The sequence below is a fragment of the Macaca thibetana genome, chromosome 17, assembly GCF_024542745.1.
Source record: "Macaca thibetana thibetana isolate TM-01 chromosome 17, ASM2454274v1, whole genome shotgun sequence".
Taxonomy (NCBI): Eukaryota; Metazoa; Chordata; class Mammalia; order Primates; family Cercopithecidae; genus Macaca; species Macaca thibetana.
The window spans coordinates 59,370,153-59,385,440 of NC_065594.1; the positions used below are offsets into that span (position 1 = coordinate 59,370,153).

Here is a 15,288-nt window from a genome sequence, read left to right on the forward strand (position 1 = left end):
GGATTTAAACCAAGAAAGTACACTTAATACTAAGAAAGCCCCCAATAGCAGCATTAGCTGACTTCTAGAAAATAACTTCTACTAATGAGAATAAAGCAAACCATACACACAGAGGAAGATGTTCATTGCAGAGTTATTTAGAAAGTCAAAAACAGTGTACCAGTTGTGTTGTTAAAGAAAAAAAGAAACAGGGAAAAAAAAAGTTATTTGGAAAGCCAAAGAAAAAAGAAAACAACCTAAATGACAAATAAGAACAGAACGGTTACATAAACTATAGTCTCTCATCCACATACTAACCAAGCCTAATCCTGCTTGGCTTCCAAGTTAGATGAGATCAAGGGTATTCAGAGTGGTATGGCCGTAGATGATTTGGTCATGCAAAAACACTGGATATCAGCCATTGTAACAGCATAAAAACTATATATTAATAGTAAAAGTTCAAGGATGGGAAACGTGAAGAGGATTTTGCTTTTCATTTCAAAGTCTTTAAGTTTTCCTTGACTATGTACAGGAATTACTTAAATAATTCAAGAAAATAAACTTTTTCCCCCTAAAAAGTAATAATTACATCATAAAGTACTATTTAAACAAAGTGCAATATACTCACATAATGGAATTCTATGGAACCACTGGAAAGAACAGGAATCTACCTAATAGTATACTTTTATGGGATGATGTGCAGTGTTACTGGAAATACTAATTGCAGTAGTAACATATAAATGATTCTATCTATGAAAAAAAGTTACGTATCTTCATAAATAGGTGGCACATGTATGCTTATTTTTACAAATATGTTTACATGTTTACATATGAAAATCAGAAAGCAATAAGAAGACTCATTTTTGGTTTCTATTTCTATGCTGTTTAAATTTTTATTAGAACCATCACGTACTATTTTCAATTAATAAGACTTAAGAAATTGTGTTAACTAATCCAGCCTAAAAATAATGAGAGCATTATTATTAACTACTATATATACCATGAATCTGACAACAGAATACTACTCAGAAATACTAAGAAGCAAACTACAGATATATGCAATAATATGAATAAATCTCAGGCATATTACAAGGAGTTAAAAAGAAGCCTTGCTCAAAATAATACTCTGATTCCATTGGCAGAAAGTTTCACAAGAGGTAATACTAATATACGTGGAAAAAAAGAACACTGCTTCCTTCTAGAGGTAGGTGGGGGCACAGGAAAAGAAATGAGTAAATTTTCCAGGGCTATAGTAATGTTCTTTATCTTAACAGGTGACTGGGTTACAAAAATGTATACACTTGTCAAAATGATGAAATGGTACCCTTAAGATCTGTGCACTTGATTGTATCAAAATTCTAAAATTAAAATAAAAACTAAAATCCTGAAGTAAAGCATGGTATGCATGCTTTAGGGGTAAGTGCACTGACATCTGCGATTTATTCTGAAATGAACCAAAGGATAATAGTGACAAGCACACTAAAATGTTAATGGCAGAATCTCAATGATGGGTATGTCACTGTAAAATTCTTTCAACTTTTCTGTATATTCAAAATTTTCATAATAAAGTTGAGGGGCAAGGGCAGTCAAGCATACCAGGCAGGAAAATTCTAAAAATGAACATTATTGGCAGGGGACTAGCCTTTTATCACCAAAAATAAGAGAATAGTGTAAAAGACATAGATAAATATAACATATAAAAAGTCTAGAATAAACCCAAATACATATAAGAACTCAGTATCTATTTAAGGTTGCATCTCAAATCCTTGGGAAAACATGGATTATGCAGTCAAGTTTTATAGAGATACCTTTGTGTGCATCTGGATAAAAATACATAAATAAGGCTTTATCCCTACTTCATACTTGGATTTTCTTTCAAAATAAGATAATAAAGGACATGTGTGATACTACTTGAGAAAATACAGTGACTGGTTTCCATTTTGCCTGACTTCTCGTGGTCACAGTATGATTTATAGCACACATATTGTCAATTAGAGTTCATTAATTGACTGGTAAATCAATTAGTACACTGGCATACAGTAAGCACAACTAGTGATAACTTTTGCTATATTATCACTGGCAATAATTTCATCTCAAAACAGGGAAAGTTTTTCTGACTATGACTACAATAGAAAATCTAGACTCCATGGAGTAAAGGATAAATTCAACTACATAAAATGAAGCATTTCTTTGTGTGTGTGTGTGTGTTTTTGAGACAGAGTCTTGTTCTGTCGCTCAGGCTGGAGTGTAGTGGCCCCATCTTGCGTCACTGCAACCTCCACCTCCTGGGTTCAAGCTGTTCTCCTGCTTCAGCTTCCCAAGTAGCTGGGATTACAGGTGCCCACCACAACACCAGGCTAATTTTTATATTTTTAGTAGAGACAGGGTTTCACCATGTTGGCCAGGTTGGTCTCAAACTCTTGACCTCAAATGATCCACCCACCTCAGCTTCTCAAAGTGCTGGGATTACAGGCGTGAGCTACCGCACCCAGCTGAAGCATTTCTATATTAGAAAAATTAACACAAGCCGGATCAAAACATAAATGTCAGTATGGAAAAGAGAAAGTTGCAGCTCATATCATAATTTCCCTAATACATGAAAAGCTCCTACAAATCAACTTTTTAAGAAACCAACAATGTATCAGAAAAACCAGGGAGTGTAAGAACAATCAACAGAAAAAAATACATAATATGTAACATACAACATATAATTATATATTACATAATTATAATTATATATGTAATATAATTATATAATAGTAATATACAATTAGTAATCATACACAATTACATTATATATTATTTATGATGTAACCGTTACTTTTTAGGGAAAAAAGCTTATTTTCTTAAATTATTAATCTCTGAAGCATTATATATTATTATATATTATATATAATAATTATATAAGTATGTATTATATATAAGCATCATAAATCATAAACATATTCTAATATATTAGTTATATAATTATATATGTTATACATATAAACATATCTAATGCATAAAATACATATTATCTATATATAATAATTTACATAAATTTATATATAAAATAAACATAGGAAAAATTTTTTCAACCTAACTTTTATAAGATAAATGCACATTAAAACTACATTAGCCATTCCATCTTGGGCTGGATGTGGAAAATCACAAGAGACCATTGCTTTCACCCCAACAACAAAAAACAAGCCACTTTAACTACAAAACTATAGTATTTTTTAAAACCTAAAGAGCTTGAGGAGACCAAAAAAAAAAAAAAAATTCATAAATGAACTAAATTCCAGAAATTCTCTTCCCTTCAGAAGAGCAAAGAAACCCATGTTTATTCTCATTCCTGGTGGAAAGTCAGGAAGAAAAATATGACTCCATAGATGGAGGTAAAGAGAAACCAGCCAAACTTTAAATCATCTTTTAGCAGTCATATATATGTGCTGTCGAGAGAGATTAGAATCAGAAGTACCACAAGCCACAAAGTGAGTCTACAGCCACTCATCAACACTTACTAACCAAAGACTCGTGAGTAATTCTGGGAGCAAGGAAGAACTAGAAGTGATCACCAAGAAACTAAAAGCTTCCAGCTAACAAAGTCTGAGGGTAGAGCACAAGGGCTGAGGGAAACCCCTCTGAGGCATTCTTGGGTGGGTTACCATTCAAAAGACAAGGAAAGGAACAACACTGTTGAAAAATAGTTCCAAAAGTCATAAAGGCAGGAGGTAAGACTGAAGAACAAAGATCTCCTCAGCAATTCAAAAACCTGGAACCAGAGGCACCGGCTCTCTCAAGTTGCCCACTTGGCCCTCTTCCAAGTGTACTTCCTTTCATACTTGCTGTAAAGCATTTTAATAAACATTCACTCCTGCTCTAAAACTTGCCTCAGTTTTTCCTTCTGCCTTATATCTCCTTGGTCGAATTTTTTCTTCTGAGGAGACAAGAAGTGAGATTGCTGCAGACCCATACGAATTTGCAGCAGTTAACATATGTTGGTGCTGCATGACCTGGGTACATTCCCTACTCATAAGAGACCTGTACGCAGTGCCGTCTTCGGCTGGAGGCATTCAAACCACATAGACACAGTTTTATTCTCCCATTCACTGTCTAGCTTACTAACCAACCATCAGAACAATTCCTCTTGGTCACAAGTGGCTCTGCTCCCCCATCTGACCACTGAGATCACCCTACTGAGTGGCTCGTGGTGGTGGGAAGGACCTTGGGGTCTACACCGAGTAGAACTGAGGCACTAATGACCCTCCTGGACACGAGGCTCACGAGAATGATAGGGCTAAAGCCTAAACCCGTGTAGTGCTTTGGGTTTCCTCTTTTTTCAACTAAACTCAGTTTTCCCCAAGAAGCGGCACTGCCTATTCTTTTTGTGCATGTGTGTTCTGCAAATGGCTGTGTGCGCCTGCTGGACTGTTCACCTTGGGAGAAAATCTGCCTGTTTTCACTCTGCATGCCACATGACTTCTTAAATACACACTTCTTATTTGTGCACCTGCGGCTTTTACTGAGTTTACACAGTAGCAAAGGCCCAGGATCCCCTACAGATATCCCAAGATGTATACCTGTTCTTATCCTACCAGCTCAAATGACCTACAACCCTTCCCCTGTCTGCTGGCACATTGCTGGGACAAACACTAATTGGAACTGCGGCTCTGTCAGCTCCTTATGACTTACCATATGCTTTCCATTCCTGTTATGCCCCATGGTTGAGTTTTCTGGTGGCTTTTGAAGCAGTTTGTCAACCTGCATAAGGGCTCACTCTGGCCCTTTGATTCCACCTACTTGCTTTTTGAATTAGCACCCCTTTAGGAGGAAGAGAAATTCTTCTTTTGCCATTTGCGAGTGCTTACCTCAAGCCCTAAGTCCTCTAGAGGTTACTACTTTCTATCAAGAGGACAAATAAACATTGCCCTCTGGAATCAAAGTGCTGTTTTTGGAAGCATATAAAGGCTTTCCATAAGTATTTCTCTCGCTTCCTCCCAACTTCCTTCTGTAGCATCCATTCCTCTATTCCATGCCTTTCTCAACATGCATCAAGACTTTCAAGGTCATATTTGAATGAAAGGAAGTCCAGCCCCCTTGCGGCAATTAGCTAAATTTTATTTTATTTTTATTTTTGACAGTCTCGCTCTGTTGCCCAGGTTGGAGTGCAGTGGCACCATCTCGGCTCACTGCAGCCTCCGCTTCCTGGGTTCAGGTGATTCTTCTGCCTTAACCTCCTGAGTAGATGGGATTACAGGTGCCCATCACCACACCCAGCTAATTTTTGTATTTTTAGTACAGACGGGGTTTCACCACATTCGTCAGGCCGGTCTTGAACCCCCTGATGTCAGGTGATCCATCCACCTTGGCACCCAAAGTGCTGGGATTACAGGTGTGAGTCATGGCACCCAGCCCCAAAGGGAAAATTCTGATTCTGCCCTCAAAGCATTTGAAGCCAATAGTGAACTGATTCAAACGAAAGTTGTTACAAAGCCCAGAACCAATTAGACTACAGGGCAACTAAATGACTCAGCCTCCACTCAAGTGGCCTAACAAAAAAAAAGGCATGCCCTTTACTGAAAATAAATCTTATTTACTTCAGTCTCTACAGTCCTTTTACACAAAGGATCTAGCATAAAACCAACTGAGGGGAACACAAAATAGTAAGCAAATGTGATCTACATGAGATGAAATAGTCAATGGAAACATACTCAGAGACTGCCCAAATAATAGATTAGATGGGGACTTCACAATAATGATAAAAATGCTAAAGAATTTACTGCAAAATGTGGACAACATGCATGGAGAGCTGGGGGAACTTCAGTGAATACATAGAAACTATTAAAAAGAGCCAAATGGGAAAACTTAGAAATAAAAAATTTGAATCAGAAATAACTCTCCTTTGCAGACTGGAAACAGTAGAGAAAAAACAATAGTGAACTTGAAAACAGGGAAAGAGGTTCATATCTATAATCTCAGCACTTTGGGAAGCTGAAGTGGGAGGATTACTCGACACCAGAAGTTCAAGACAACTCTAGTTAACATAGCGAGACCCCATCTCTACAAAAAATAAAAAATAAAAAATTTAAATTAAAAAATCAGCTGAGTGTGGTGGTGTGTGACTGACATCCCAGCTACCAAGGCACAAGAATCCCTCGAGCCCAGGAGGTCAAGTCTGCAATTAGTTACAATCACGCCACTGCACTCCAGCTTGGGCAAGAGAGTGAGATGCTGTCTCTTTAAAAAAAAAAAAAAAAAAAAAAAACAGGAAAATAACAAATATCCAAATCAAAAGCAAAGGGACAAAAGTAATTTTTTAAAACATACATGAGATTTGTAGGATACTATCAAATAATCTAACATACAAGGAACTAAATATAAAGTCTCAGAAAAAGAGGAAAGAAAAATGGGGCAGAAAAATTTTGAAGATATAGTGAACACGAACTTTCCAAAACTGATGAAAGACCCAAAACGGCAAATCTAAGAAGGGTAAAACACAAACACAGACACACAAGCCTACCATAGTCAAATTGCTGACCAAATAAAAGGAAGTGAATCCTAAAGGTAGTCAGAGGGGGGAAACAGACATATTACATTCAGGAGAACAAACACTCAAATGACAGCAGATTTCTCACCAGAAACAACAGATGACAGTGGCAATGGAACAACATCATAAAATAGCTGAAAGAAAGGTGTAAAACCAATGACCTAGGTTCCACTTTAAGAAGAAAAGGACAGCAAATTAAACCCAAAGTGCTTTCAAAAGGAATCATAAAAATAAAATACTGAAATAGAAAATAGAAAAAAAAGTTAACACAGTTCTTTAACAAGCTGAGTAAAACTGAAAAGCCAATAGCAAAATTGATTAAGAAAATAAAAGAGCAACCAAAGGTATAATTTAAAAGGTGAAAGGAAGCATCACAGTAAATCCTAATTAAATGAACAGTAAGGTTACATGCAACTAACTTTATGTCAATAAATTTGGCAACTTCAGAAAAATCCTTGAATATCATAAATTGTCAAGAGTGACACAAGAAGGAACAGAAATTCCTACACAGCCCTATAACTATCAAAGACACTGATTTTATAATCAAAAAATCCTCACAACAAAAATTTCAGTCCCAGATGGCTTCACTGAAGGATCCCAAAAATTTTAAGAAAAAAAAAGTACAAATCCTAAATAAATTTTTTCAGAAAAACAGAGGATCGAATACTTCCACTTGTTTTAATATTATCAAATCTAGTGTAATACAACATGACCAACCCTGGTTTATCTCAGGAATACAAAATTGGCTTAATATTTGAAAATCAATCCTCCGGTGGATCACGAGGTCAGGAAATCGAGACCATCCTGGCTAACATGATGAAACGTCGTCTCTACTAAAAATTAGCCAGGCATGGCGGCACGTGCCTACAGTCTCAGCTACTTGGGAGGCTGAGGCAGGAGAATCACCTAAACCTGGGAGGTGGAGGCTGCAGTGAGCTGAGATCATGCCACTGCACACCAGCCTGGGCGACAAAGCCAGACTCTGTCTCAAAAATAAATAAATAAATAAATAAAATGAAGGTATAAAAATCAGAAAAGATGGTCATTATTCATAGATGATGAGATTGGTGTAAGAAAATTCCACTGAATCTATAAAATAGCTACTAGAATAAGTACACTTAGTAAAATTTCAGAATTCAAGGTCAATATACAAATATATTTCTTTATACTAAAAATAAAAATTAGAAAATCAAAAGTTTAAAAGCACTTGTAAAACATGTCACAGAAAAAAATATATAGCAAAAGAAATGCTTCTATATAGGAAAAATATCTCAAGAAGAATCACTAAGTCACAGACCTTGAACTTACTCCATTATTTAATACACACATAAAAGATACTAAATAAAACCCTAAGTTAAAAATAAACTTTTACCTATTTCAAAGTTACGGTATGTAAATTGAAAAGATTTTTTTCCACAGAAATAAGGTAGGTAGTAGGAGAGTAATGAGTAAGTCTATTAGGAACAGCTTACCATTCATTCATTTCTCTCATTCATTCTTTTCTCTGGCACAAAAGAAGCAAGAAGAGGGGAAAAAAAATCTTAGAAGCTATTTAGCTCAAGCTTGGGTTAGTCATTCTCAAGCTTAGGTTATGTATATACCTAACATGGGAATATTTTACATTTTGCTCATAATACAGTCCCTGTCTCTTGGTTTAAGCATGTAAAATAATTTTGAGAAGCACTGTCAGCCAACAATAAGGAAGTGCTAAAGCATACAGAAAAAAAGTACTAAATGCATTTAAACTCAGCATTCAGACGGAAAGGCCAAATAAGATTGCAGCAGCAAAATGTGATTATGAAAGTCAATTCATCAAAAGTTAAGGGGATAAAGAGATAAAGAAAAATGTTTTAACCAATAATTATAGACTACTAACTCTTCTACCAGCTATAACATTCATCGGGTTAGAATTACTATAATTCTTTTATGTGCAGCTCTATGGAGACAGCAATCTTGCACATAGCAACATTCAATAATACTTTAACAAGTAAATATTAATATACTTCAGTGACCTTTCCCTCTAAGAAGAAAAAAAAAAATCTGAACTAAACTTAAGCTTTACCTAAACCAAAGGTGCTAGGAGTAAAAATACAGAAGTAGACCCAAAGACTACTTAATCTTCAAATGGCTCACATATCTGCTGTTCTGAAGTAGGGTAGATTCTATAGTTTTACCCAAATTATTGCCTCCTCCCTTGGCTTTAGGTACACAACCTTGAAATTTCAACTAATGCACTTAATCAGATATATACTACACACAAAGCATTGTGCTAGATAATGTATATAATGAACGGGAATATAGTTAAATCTTAAGAGTTGGAGTCTGCCATCAAGGACCTGAGACTCTAATAATAAAGCTAAAATAACACAACTAAATAATTTAATGTACAAGTGATGAGTGTCATGACAACTGAAACCAGTGCTGAGAGAGAAGTCATGGTGGGAGGAGTCACTTCGTCCAGCTGGACAGATCATAGATAGCTTTCTGGAAGAATTGGAATCACACTTCATCTTTGACTTCAACACACCAAAAGGATATAAAGACAGTACACCATAACACAAGGCTCTGGAATCAAAACGTCTTCTTTTGGATCCTGTCTCCATCATTTACTAGCTATGAATAAAGTACACTATTTCATCTTCCTAATACTCAATTTCCTCATCTTCAAGAAACAAGAACCTATCTTGCACACAATGACTGTATAATGATTAACATATATTAAGAGTAAGCACTCAATAAATGGTGCCTACTACTAATGTTCAGAAAAAAGAAACAGTAAAAATAACATGACAGTGAATCACGAAAGTTCAGCTTTGCTGAAATTAAGACATATAAAAAGTAGAAAGATATCAATGGAAAGATAATTTAAAGCAAATCATTAGCTTTCTTAAAGGCAAGCTAAAAAGAATGCAATTTATGATCTGGGAATGCTGAAGGTTTTGATCAAGCAATGGGATATAAACAAGGCTGGGCATCCATGTCAGAAGAACTGGAAGGGAGAAAGGCCTAGAGATAAAAATAGATTTGTTAGAAAGCAAATTGCATTCATTTAGATACGGAGTGTGAGCCCCCTACTAAAAGCAATGTCAGTAAGGATTATCAAGAGAGAACCTCATGACTAAGTGAATGGGAGGGAGGAGAAGCCAAAAAATTTCAAGCCAGCATAATTTGGAGAAGTGAAATTAAAATAAGTGAATCCAGAGAACACTTCTTTTCAGAAATTAGTTTGAAGTTTAGATGAGAGATCCAAGCAGATATACAGCCAGTAATTAGAGATAAAAGCTTAAGACTGTGAAGAGTGGTTAAGTCTAAATATACTTATGTGAAAATAAATGCAGAGTAGAGGTTCTAGTTTGGAATCCATTAACAAGCTCAGGGTGAAAAGCTCTGAAATTCAATGCAAATGTGTATGTATTTGCAAATCCTAGGGAGGCTGTCTTTAATCAGACTTTAAAGGATCTACAATATACACTCCCAAAGAAGTTTTTAAGAACCACTGGCATGGATTACAAAGAAAACCATTCATGGGAAAGGTCTTAGTCCGTTTGTGCTGCTATAACAGAATACGACAAGACAGGCAATTTATAAAGAAATTTATTGGCTCACAGTTCTGGAGGCTGGGAAGTCCCATATCAAGGTACTGGCAGGTTTGAAAATTCTGATTCCAAGACAGACCTTGAACACTGCATCCTCTGGAGTTCCTCCCATGGCAGAAGTAAGTCAGAGGGGCAGAGGCAAAACTAACCTCTTATAAAGGCATTAATCCAATCAACAAAGGCAAGCCCCCGTGACCTAATCACCTCTTAATACTTAATGCAATTAAATTTCAACAATAATTCTGGAGAAGACAAACATTTAAATCTTAGCAGTAATTAATGAAATGTCAGAAGTAAAAAATGGATGAAGAAAAAAATATCAATGAAACAACACTGAAAAACACAATTAGAATCTGAAGAAAAGGAACAAAAGAGGGTAAGACTGATTTAAGAAAAGGAACCAACATATTAGGGATTCAAGGTAAGTAAGTTAAAAAGGCGGCATCAACACTGATGTTATACATGCATAGGGCAAAAAACATAAAAGTTTGGGCCTTTATTTTAATAAATATAAATTGAGTGGTAACACTGAGGTAAGCAATTTTGGTTCTAATTATATTACAACGAAGAAATTCTATTCCAAGACATTAAGAAGTAAATGGTTGAGGTCAAACTAACAAAAAATTAAAAGTCTGACTACTACTTCAAGATTTACCAGCGACAGGAACAGAAAGCTAGCAAGAAAGTGACTAGAAGCATTTTATTTTTTGTTTTGTTTTTTGCTGCTATTGCTGAGTTTTTCCTAAGGAATGGGAAATGGACTTACTATGCCAAAAGGAGCCAATTGAAAAGCAAAGGTCAAAGGAAGCAAAAATACTCAAAGGTTCAGGAGTAAAAAGATCATTTAGCAAACCCAAAAGAATAATTCTTCCTATCAGACAGGAACAAAAATAAATTTTAATATGGTGAGAAAGGTGTAGTAACAAGTACAGGTGAAGGAAAAAATACTACAAAAACTCCAAAGATGTTTATTTCTTAAATTCTAAAGCACTGATAACCATGATGCTTTAGAATTTTGTTCTTTTAGTAGCCAATACTATGAAAATGTCATAGTAAAAAAGTATATACAGTAATAGAAAACACTAGGATGCTGCATTGTGTAGCAGTAAATTAAGAATATGCATGTGGCTCTAGAGTTTGCCCACAGTTTAAATCACTGTAGGCAAATAAATCTTAACTTCATGCTTCAGTGCCTCAGTCTCATCACCTGCAAAATGGAGAGATAACAATGCTTACCTTATAAAACTTAAGTACAATAATACAAAATGTTTAACAACAATGCATACAGTTTAGGTGGTAGCCACAGCAGGAGTGTTGGTGATAATTCTAACAGTAGCAATAGTAGTAATGTAACCTATCTGTGTTTAATCAACCAATTATCTAAGAAAGGAGGGGAAGGGCAAGGCTCTCAAACAAGTGTCCCATTCAACCCTTTCCTATTATACCAATAAGGAAAGAGGAGGTTCCTTTGCCTAGACAGCTAATAAACGGCAGAAGTGAGATTTGAATACTGATCTATCTGGGCACAGAGACCTTCTTTCCACCACACACTTCCTCCACAGCACTACACAGTGGCAGAAGCACAACACTAGGCATTTTCTTCTTTACTACTCAACTCACAAAACCTGAGTACATCATTACACCCATCTGCCCCTCAATTTTATTTTCTAAAAAATTAAAGTTTCATTAGATCTTTCGGTGTCTCTTCAGAAAATAAAACAAACAAACAACATGACTTTGATGAGTAAGTCCACTTAAAAGTTTTAAATACAGTAGAAAGTTTTTTGTTTTTTTTTTGTTTTTGTAAGTTTACTACAACAAAAGAGCTTAATTTTTTTTCAGGACTTCTTATCATCAAAACGAAATATTAGAAAAAAGATTAACATTTAGTCTCATATTATTAGCAAGTATGACTAAGCAAATCTTTGAGATAAGAAAACATCAGTCTTAAGTGTTTCAAGATGACAATAAAGTTCAAAATTTTCAATTTGATGAAAAAGACATTGAAAATTATTTTCAATAATTTATGAAACTCAGAACCCTGGTACATGTACAGAAGTTATTAAAGAGTAAAATACAGATATGCAGACTTCTATTCCACGCTGAAAACACAACCAGGCTTTTTTTTTTTAAACATCCATCTGAAAACCCTTTTGCCCTAAAACCCTTCACTGGCTTCCCACTATCAATAACATCCAAAGTCTTAAACATGACTCAACAAAGTCCTGTGTGATCTGACTCCTTTCTCTGGAGCTTTCCACTGCCATTCTTCTCCCTTGTTTTTTTCTATTTCTTTCACTTCCTCCAAGATATCTTTTTTTGTCCATTTTTAGGACCTCCATACAATCTGTTCACCAAACCTACAATGCTTTCACAGGTCTCCAATCCCATCCTTTTTTTCCCCCGCAAAGTGTTCTTCATCCTTCCAAGCTGAGATAAACATTACACCAGGGAAGTGTTCCCAGACTTCAACACCTATCTTTCCTGCTAAATGGTAAATAAAATGAAGAGAGTCATTTCACGTCTTGTTACCTATTTCCCCAATATCTTGCACACTGCTTAGCATAGAGTAGGTTAAGTACTCTTAAAATAAATGTTTGCTGAATTAACACGTTCAAAATGTGGAGTAAGTCCAAAACCATGAAGTATTTAACCAGCACAGGTAACTAAAAAGTTTTATGTAAGTTTCAAGTTACAGCTTACCCTTGGTCCTCTGTATGTTCCTCTCTCAAACAGAGTAGTTTGGTAATCACAATGTTAAAGCAAAAAAAAAATAAAAAAAATAAAAAATCCTTTTAGATAACAGATCATAACATTTCACAAAACCAAGGTTAGAAATCACTGATCTTAAATAACTGGGATCAGCTTTTATAAATTATACAAAAGAATCCACCTGAAATGCAATTAAAAGGACAAGAACTTGGATAAGGGCTCAATTTTACCACAGCTACATACATTAGAAAAGGACCAATTACAATTCCCAGTGTCTAGGCTCTACTAGCAGTGCCTTATTTACGACAACATAATGACTGCAGTGCTACAGCCATCGAGAGTAGGCTTTATGATACATGGAATATGTTTTATTAAGACTAAAGAAAAATTACAAGCATACACTCTAAGTGGCTACAGTCTTCTCATTTAGGTAAGACGGGGGGATAGGCAGTAAATCTGATATGAAACTGAACGCCTAAAGGAAAGCTATTTCAACCCAAAACATTTATAAGTTTTGTGTTCACCTAATAACTACTGAATGCTAATTACACACCAGGCAGTAGTCTAAGATTTCCTTAATATATATTCATTATTTTCCCAATTTTACAGTTGAGGAAATGGAAGCCCTGAGTTAAGTAACTTACCCAATATCATACAGCTGGTAAGCGGCAGCGGCAGTATTCAAAACCAGACATTCTGCTCCAGAGTTCTTCTCACCCCTATACTATGATGCCCACTCTCCAATACACTGAAATAGGGCTTCCATCTGCACAACTCCACTCCAGTCAAACTATTTTGCTAAGGTTACCAACGACTTCCACTTTGCTACATCTAAGGGCCACCTATTTGCCTACATTTTTTCACGCATTCTGCAGCATTTCATAAACTCCTCTCTTTTGTCACACACTTGTTCTTTAATGACATAAAGCCCAGTTTTCCTCCTGCCTCAGTACTAGGTCCTCTTCTCTTCCCTATCTACACATTTTTCGTAGGAAATTTCCCACAATGTCATGGTTTTAAATACCATCTGCATGACTCCAGATTTCTCCAGTCCTGAGTTCTAGACTCATACATTCAATGATCTCACACTTAGATGTATCCCACAGACTTCATACTTACTGTATTTATTATCAAAACTAGCCAACCCCTTTCCTTCTCTCCTTAACCTGTTCTCTGCCTTCTCTACTATAACCCATTCAGTTGCTTGGTTTATCTAAGGCGATCATCACCCTTGATTTCCCTTTCCCTCATCTCCCACATTTAATCCATTAATTTTACTTACGAAATGTATTTGGATCTGCCTGTCTCCACCATCACTCTAATGCAAACTAGCCACATCTCTGCCTACAATAAATTCTAATGCAAACTAGCCACATCTCTGCCTACAATACCCTTCTGAATAGTCTCCTTACTTCCATTCTTGTCCTCTCAGTCGCTACAAAATAGGCAGACTAAAAACAAAATTAAATCAGTCCTTGTCTGCTTTAAATCATCTCACATCTTCCCATACATGATGTGGCCCCTACCTACTTGTCCAACTTCTCTTACATTCTCTCCCTCATCACAAGGCTCCTTGCAGCCACAGTGGCCTTTCTCTTCCTGAAACACACCACAATTACTTCTGCTACAGCGCCTTTCATTTGCTCTTCCTTTTGCAAGAAACGTTCTTTTCCAAGACGTTGACACAGATGGTCCCTTCTCTTCTTTAGATGTTGCTCCAATGTCACCTTCTCTGAGAGTCCTTCCTTGACCAATGTGAAGTAGCCTCCCTCATAATCACTCTTTTACATGATTATTAAAATAGTCACAGCTCTATTAATATCTGGATTTATCTCTTGTCGATTTTAGAATTTAAAAGCTCTATCCCCAAAGCCTCCCGTAGTACATAGTAGGTACCTAATAACTTCATTAAATGCGTGAATTTTCCTCATTGCATTATAAATCAACCAATTCTGATAAAGCACTTGGTCCATGTTATATTTAGTATTAACAAGTCGTGAAAACACTCCTTAAATTTTCCAATCTAAGACTATTTCAGCACTCTAAGGCCCCCCCAACACAAAGTCTATCTATAGCATCCCACTTAAAACTGCTAAATATTCCATATGTATGAAGATTCAATTTTCTTTCTCCTCTCCAAGCTAACGAACGTGTAGGCGGGAAAGGGGAATTTTACTGGCCACCTCAGCACCTGTTACATCTTCAATCAGTGAAGAGAGGTGCAGATGAGCCAGACAGCACATGGGAGACGTGGCCTTGCTTTCAGGAATTGTATTTAGGTGAAACGTGAGTGATTTAAGCTAGAACTGCCCGAATCCCTAATAAAGGCCGTCTACTTCATTTAGAAAAACAAGGTAAAATAGTCTGTAGGAAGGAAAATACAGTCGGTTTCACTAAAAACCGATTTTGAGGCCCTCGGAAAATATTGGGGGTGGGGGGTTGGAATCGGTCTACATATAACGGGAAAAGGAG

The 15,288-nt window shown here is 36.0% G+C and overlaps 1 protein-coding gene across 14 annotated transcripts in view; it reads right to left on the minus strand.

Annotated features, from left to right (window-relative positions):
• The window catches only part of RBM26 (RNA binding motif protein 26), a 95,112-nt gene that overhangs the window by 78,994 nt on the left and 830 nt on the right, over nt 1-15,288 (minus strand). The window contains exon 1 of one of the 14 annotated variants that reach the window (XM_050766646.1): nt 13,461-13,522. The exons of the other annotated variants lie outside the window; for them this stretch is intronic. The gene's annotated coding sequence lies outside the window, so the exon portion shown is untranslated. Of the gene's footprint in view, nt 1-13,460; nt 13,523-15,288 lie in introns of those variants that run through there. 14 annotated transcript variants of the gene reach the window in all.